This window comes from Antedon mediterranea, chromosome 2 (assembly GCF_964355755.1).
Source record: "Antedon mediterranea chromosome 2, ecAntMedi1.1, whole genome shotgun sequence".
NCBI lineage: Eukaryota > Metazoa > Echinodermata > Crinoidea > Comatulida > Antedonidae > Antedon > Antedon mediterranea.
In genome coordinates this window covers 12149164-12156390 of record NC_092671.1, presented here as the reverse complement: position 1 = coordinate 12156390, position 7227 = coordinate 12149164, and the positions used below count along the sequence as shown (strand labels likewise).

Here is a 7227-nt window from a genome sequence, read left to right as displayed (position 1 = left end):
TCCAGAATTAATGGTCATCGATTAAGAGGTGTGGGTTAACAAATTGTCTTCATAGAATGTAAAGAAAGAAGTCACGATATATCAAATCCACTTTTCTTTTCATTTATCATTTAAAAAAATCATTAAGTTGAAATTAGATATAATAGACAAATTTAAAGGTCACAGAAATTATTAGATTCACAAATACACTTTAATTACCAAATTTATTATCATTTATTATCGAATATATAAGCATTATTATTAATAACATCGACAAATGGACAAAAGATCAAGCGAATAGTTAAATGTCACAGAAAGCTATGTCATTTAACAAAATGTTAATGTGAAAAAAAAAACCATTACGTCATAGACAAATTTAAATGTCACAGAAATTATTAGATTCATAATAAATTTAATGAAATAGATGATATTTTATATGGACATGTTTACCAAATTTATTATCATTTATTATCAAATAAAAAGCATTAATATTAATAACATCGACAAATGGACAAAAGATCAACCGAATATTCAAATGTCACAGAAAGCAATGTTATTTAACAAAATGTTAATGTGCGAATTTAAATATTGCTTTATTAAGCTATTATTATCTAAAACAAACTTGTAGTTAACTACTATAAATCGTGCCATACACTTCATAACATTATAGTTTGCGTTCTGTCACCACCGTGAAAAGTTCACAACGTTTCAACAGAATTGATTTGTAAGTAGCCAAACCTTTTTTTGTTGTCGCATTCTTTTCTTTACCGTTTCATTTTATTTATTCATTCATTCATTCATTTATTTATTTATTCATTTATTTATTTATTCATTTATTTATTTATTTATTTATTTACATATTTACATATTTCCACTTGATAACAATATCAACGTTGTTGTTGGACATTGTTGTTTCGTTATTTATATAGATTTTATCATCATTATTATTATTACTTCGGCATTACTGCTGGGTGCTGCTTTAAAGGGTTTTATTTTATGTTAGAATTTATAGTTGGCCTAAGTCTTCAGATAATAATATAGGCGTATCTTTTTTTGAAAAACTCTTTCATGTTTGCCAGGCCAGGCTGAGATTCGAGTATTTCTCTACCAGGTAATTTGTTCGTGGTGACGCCAGGATTTTTCCTGACGGAGGAGACACATACCCAGAATTTAGACAACACTGCACAACGCGCATAAACCGTTAAACAATAAAAGAACCTAAGTTTACAATAATGTACCTATAAATGAGTGTTATTCAAAGGAATAATTGTTTTACCTTTTCTCCTGACAAACGTGGTCTAATCTTCTACCCTCCTTTTGGCTCCGCCAATTATATAAATAGTTAGCGTTATTATTTATTATGATTAGCAAATATTATTTACCCCGTTGTCTCTATTTTCTCCGTAGAATATTCAGTTATTCACGTCAGTTTATAAAAATGTTTTGAGCTGTTTTGTTTGCTATACTAATTGTAGCAATGACCGAAGGTAAGTTTTTCACGGTGGTTTTCACATTTCGCAATATCAATCTACATCGTCACTGATTAGTGCGTCATTATTATACGGTTAATTATCGTCATTATTACAATAAAATGCAACACGTTTATTATCAATACCATACCTATTACTAACATGAAGTCCTCTGGCGGGATTTTATTTGGAAGTTCAAATGTATTTATTTTAAAGTTATTCAATACGCACAATTCAAACACTTGCGATACAGTTAATTAATCAGTGTTTTCTTTTAGGATTAGAAATAGTTACAGACGGTCTAGATTGTGAAGAACTGTGTGGTGGAAAACAATTTGCCTGTGATTATGTGCAGGGGAATCCTGGCTTAATTGAGTGTTGTAAGAATTTGTTGTTATTCAACTCAATATTGTTTTAATCAATAGGCCTAACTTAACATATCGTTTGTGAGGGCTACAGGGTTCAATATGTCTTCCTTTTATTTCAGATTCGGAGGACACCAGATTTTATGTATCAGGATAGGAAAGCGAAATAGATTGTGTTTAACTGTCACCGTAATTACTTCGCACCTTCCGTTCATTAAACACTTTATGGTGATGTCCTACTCTAAGTTCGAATCAAAAGTTAAAAAAAAATAATATCGAAATTTCAAATTAGAATGTCGAAATCTCGAATTGTAATTGGATAATATTTAGGGACTGTACTCATAGCTTTCGTAGCTTTCACTAGTGTACTGTATCTGATCGGTTCGATTAAAATTGTCTGCAAACGATGGTTATCTTATTATTAATTGTTCTTTTATGTTAATATACAAATAATATATACAAATAATATTTTTTTTGCAATTATGTGTGTGTATATTATATTGTATATCTATTTATTATTGTACTAATAATTGTCAATCTTCAAGAAGAATTCTGTTGTTATTTTATGATGATGATGGACAAATAAAGCATTTCAGTATTCAGTATTTCAGTTTTATAACATGGGTCTGCCATAAGCACCACTCTGCTCGGCGACGAAATCACCGCCTAGCCTAGCCCAAAACTTTGTGCCTGAATTGACAATATACAGGTGGTGTGTGTTTGTTTGTTTTTAAATGTTTTTAGACGAATAGTTCTCTACTCGTAAATCATGCAGCGCCTAGCGCAATCGGTATTTTGTTTTATACCTTTATGCTGCGCACTTTTTTCACTCCAGTGAATGAATATAGTGAAAAAAGAGCGCCCACGTGACTCATTTCAGCGCATCCTTGAACCCATCCTTGAAATGCTGACTATTCTATAAAGGAACATTTACAATCCCCGAATAAAACAAATATATAAAAAAATAGATGAATAAACAAAATATCCTGGTCCTTCACGCGATATCCCAACAAAAATTGATGTATGTGTCGTAAACAAACAGGCAAAAAAACCCCAAACTAACAATTCTTAGCATGCAGCAGAAGTAGTGCTTTATTATATATTATGTTTAAGATAGTGTTCACTATATTTGCAGCGTATGCAGCAGCCGCGCCAATTCACAACCACGAACCACCATACACTGCATTGCACTGACCTGGTGTTGTTGGACGTGCATATAGTTGTACAGTTTTATGCAACCAAAACAATAATGCCCATTAAAACCAGGCCTATATGTAATTACCGCGTAAGTTTCATACAACACTATCTTTGGTTTTAGTATGACTACTTCAATTCTTTGCACTAGAGGGTGTGTAGACGATGGTTCTCGGAATGATAATGTTCTCCTTATACGTTTTCTGTCGGTTACCATTATTGAAAATGCTTGACATTCGTAAAACTAAACTACTTTGTTTCACAGTGTTTTAGATGATTAATAACATTTTAAAGTATAGTTTTTATTGTTTGGTAGGGCCCTTTGGAGAGGCGGAGGTCATTTGAGGGAGGTGCTTATTCGAGGGATATATGTTAAATTTTTTAGTTTTAATAATATGGTAACATTTATATTCAAATGAAATCCTCTAATAGATATGAAAAGTGCTAAAAAGAATAACAAATGATTGGTAAATTGTAGATAACAGTGCGGTGAATTCTACTACAAATAGTAAAATTTTGTTATTATAAATATGTGGATGGACGTTTATTAGATAGTTGGGTTTGGGGGGGGGGGGGGGTGTTATTATTCAAAGTGATGTTTTATTGGAGAGGCGTTTATTCAAATGAATATCATCCTAATAATTATTAATACATTATTTAATTTAATCATCATCATCTTTTGAAACTAACTGCCGTGACAGAGTGGGCCCAAAAAAGAAGACATTACGGCTTGCAACATGGGCAGACATCTCGGTCCTAACGGGACACAGGAAGATAGCCTACAGTTATTCCTGCAAGCTTACTCAATAAAACTCAGCTATCGGGATTTCACTCGAAAAATGTCTTATCATCAAATCTCCCTATGTAATTTTATAATACTATTCCCCACAATATATTCTGATTCTTTATGACGTATATTTAATTTGATCTTTATTAATTTGCAGTATAATTTAACTACTGTACTTTCACACACGCGTGGTATGTTTTAAAATAAACAAAAAACTGAAATGGCTATGACTAATGGCCAACCACTCCTACTGTCTGATTTTTTTTCTTCTTCCAAAGGGACACTGTATTGATTGATGGAAAGTGCCTGTTTCCAGTCACCTTTAGGGTCAAATCTATTATTTTAACTGCTCCCTTGTGTTTAAAAGAGAGAAAATATTTGAAACTAAGGTTGTTGCAAGGTGAACTTATCTTAAACCCGGAAATTACTTTGACCGGGAAGAATTGAAATTGAGAGGAAAATCTAATGTTGAAATCATAAATGTTGTTCAAAAACTCTTTATAATATCTTCCTAAGATATAAATATGGAACAATAGCGTCGGCGTGAACACTAATGTTATCAAATCTACGTTTCGCGGTACATCTCGGATAGATAAGGTAGGTATCCAAGGCGGAGATTTGTACCGAAGTTTTTGCATTGTGCTCGCCTATGTCAGAATTAACCATAATTTATATATAGATACAGCTAAAGTTAAATGACGTCACAGAGTATCATGCATATGCAAAAGCATGTTAATCTGCTCTCTTAAGCCTGTTTTCCTGTCGACGTTATTCGACGCTATCGTAACAATAATCGGCGATCTTCTACGTAAACATTGAAATGTTAACGATTTACAGGAAAAGGTACCCGCTATCATTATCATTTTCTTTCACATGATTTCAATTTACATGAGGTGGATACAGTCGGTGGTACAGCATAATAATTCCGATATTGTTATTATTAAGAAGCAGATTAAATAAATAAAATAAAGTTATTGCTTTGAACCATTGGGCCTAGAAAGAAGGCTTTAGGCATACTCATGACACCAACTGAGAGGCCAACTGAGAACTCAGTGGCCAAGTCTGGCTCAGGCCATCTCCTCCTTTATCATACCACACCGCGTGCACATGCAGACTACACCACCCAACTTACTAGCTACTACGCTACTACACCCACCCTAGCTCTAGAGGCTATGCCATTGTAGTAGTCATTTTAATTTAAAAAAACAGCATAATATAAGATCTTATGGTAAAACATTATGCTTTGAAAAAGTAAAGAGAGAACAAAATCGGGCAAATTTTATCGATAATAGTGGGATGCTCCACCAGTCCCACTATCTTACAGTTACTACCCTCTTGTCCAACTGCTATGCCCCTAGGACAACTACCCCTCTAGAAAAACAACACTCTCTGAACAACCACACCTAGTACACATTAGGTTAAAATTACGATCTTGTAAAACTTACTGAACTTCAAAACATAGGGCGAGAGATTGATCTTAAATGAAAGACTGTTTGATTGACTGTTGCCCCACCCTTTATTTTCAAGATTGGAATACGTTTTAGAAATTTGATCGATTCTCGTTTAATGTAAAATAACTGCTGACGATACGCATATTAAAAATTTCAAAAGCTTTCATTTAATATCAATCTCTCTCCCTATGTTTTGAAGTTCTACAAGATCGTAATTATAACCTAAGGTGTAGGTGTCATGATATAGGTGTGGTTGTTCAGAGGGTGTTGTTGTCCTAGGGGAATAGCAGTTGGACGAGAGGGTAGTTGTCTTAGATGGTAGTTGTCCTAGGGGGTAGTTGTCCGGGTGGGAGTTGTCCTAGGGAGGTCATTTTCCGGGTGGTAGTTGTCCGGGTGGTAATTGTCCAGGGGGTAGTTGTCCGTATACGGAATTGATCATTCGAATTCGGCTTGTTTGGTTGAACGGTATGCTGTTTATACCGCCCTCCAAATGCAAATTATGAATATTTTAACTTAATTATTGATTTACTTGGAAAAGTTAGTATGGAAAACACTGAAATTGTATTACTCGGCGATTTTAATATTGATTATGTCTTAAATGAGAACCTCTCGAAAAATCCTATCAATATGATCGAAAACATGTTTGTAATGACCCAGTTGATTCATGATAAAACAATAGTTACGTCACACTCATCAAGTTGTATTGATTTGATACTAGGGCCTGTTTCTGCTGCATAAAAAATAACCGGTTAAAATCGGTGTGAATAAATTAAAATCGGTGTGAATAAATTAACTCCATTTTCTTGGCAGCAGAAACAGGACAAATTTGTGGTAACCGGTTAAAAGGCAGCGCAAAATAACCGGTTAAAAACACCAATTTAAATCGGTGTTAGAACGCCGTTTAACCGGTTATCGCTGAGCAATTCTTAGCTGCAACACGAAATAACGGTTATTTGATTGACAGTTGTGACCCCGGGTCAGATACCGTCGCATACGATGTGTGTTTTCCTCGTGGTTTTGACAGTCGAACGAAGAAGTGAACATGTCGGTAACATGTATGTGGATGAATGAAATCACAAGATATGTTATTCAGTTGTGGGGGGAGAGAAAGTACGGGGAAGGATGGGAGGCAATAGAAAAGAATCACAGATAATAAATGAGAGCATTTTTGCGAAAATAAAATAGAAATTTGGGGTGGAGTTCCGGGGACTACTCAAGCTAAGCAATTTGAGGCGTTATAATATTAGGTACACGCTCGCGAAGGGTATGGATGGGCCTATATAAACACCAAAACGGAAAAAAAAGGGACTCAGAATGTTGCAAATACCTACCAAACGAGAGTAGATAATGGTTAATTAATTATGAAAACCCAAATTTTATAGCAAAAATCATCCGAATTTATGTTATAAACGATGAATTTAGAAACAAAAACTTAATCCAAACGAGCGTATTTATGGCACGGCCTTAGTGCCTTTCATAGGAGAACAATGAACAATCTAATTACTTTGATCGTTTTACATATAATTTTGTTAGAAAAACATCACATCGACCGAAACATAGGTTATCAGAGCCTTTGATAATATATTAAATATGATTTTATTAAGCATAGAAATGTGTTATTATTTATGTTAGTACATAAATATACGAAACAATGTTTAATACTCATTATTCTATTAAAGGCACTATGTGCGTGCGATATTCTATGACTTGGATACTCTAGTTTGATTTAAGTTTTTGTGGCTAAACTCGTCGTTTTTAACATAAATTCGGACGATTTTTGCTATAAAAGTTGGGGTTTCATAATTAATTAACAATTATCTACTTTCGTTTGGTAGGTATTGCAACATTCTGAGTCTTGTTTTTGTTTCCGTTTGGTTTTTTGTAGGACCGGGCTCGCGAAAGACAACAGTCGTTCACGTGGGAAGGGCCGTGTGTCATCGCCTTTGTTGAGGAATTAGGCTAGATAAAAATTATTCTAGGCG

General features: G+C 34.0%; 1 long non-coding RNA gene across 1 annotated transcript; it reads left to right on the top strand.

Annotated features, from left to right (window-relative positions):
- The first annotated feature begins 615 nt into the window (after positions 1 to 615).
- Positions 616 to 2296, top strand: LOC140039660 (uncharacterized). Its single transcript, XR_011842547.1, has 4 exons — positions 616 to 703; positions 1387 to 1466; positions 1727 to 1828; positions 1936 to 2296. It is a non-coding gene; the product is annotated as an uncharacterized lncRNA (long non-coding RNA).
- The last annotated feature ends 4931 nt before the right edge of the window (positions 2297 to 7227 follow it).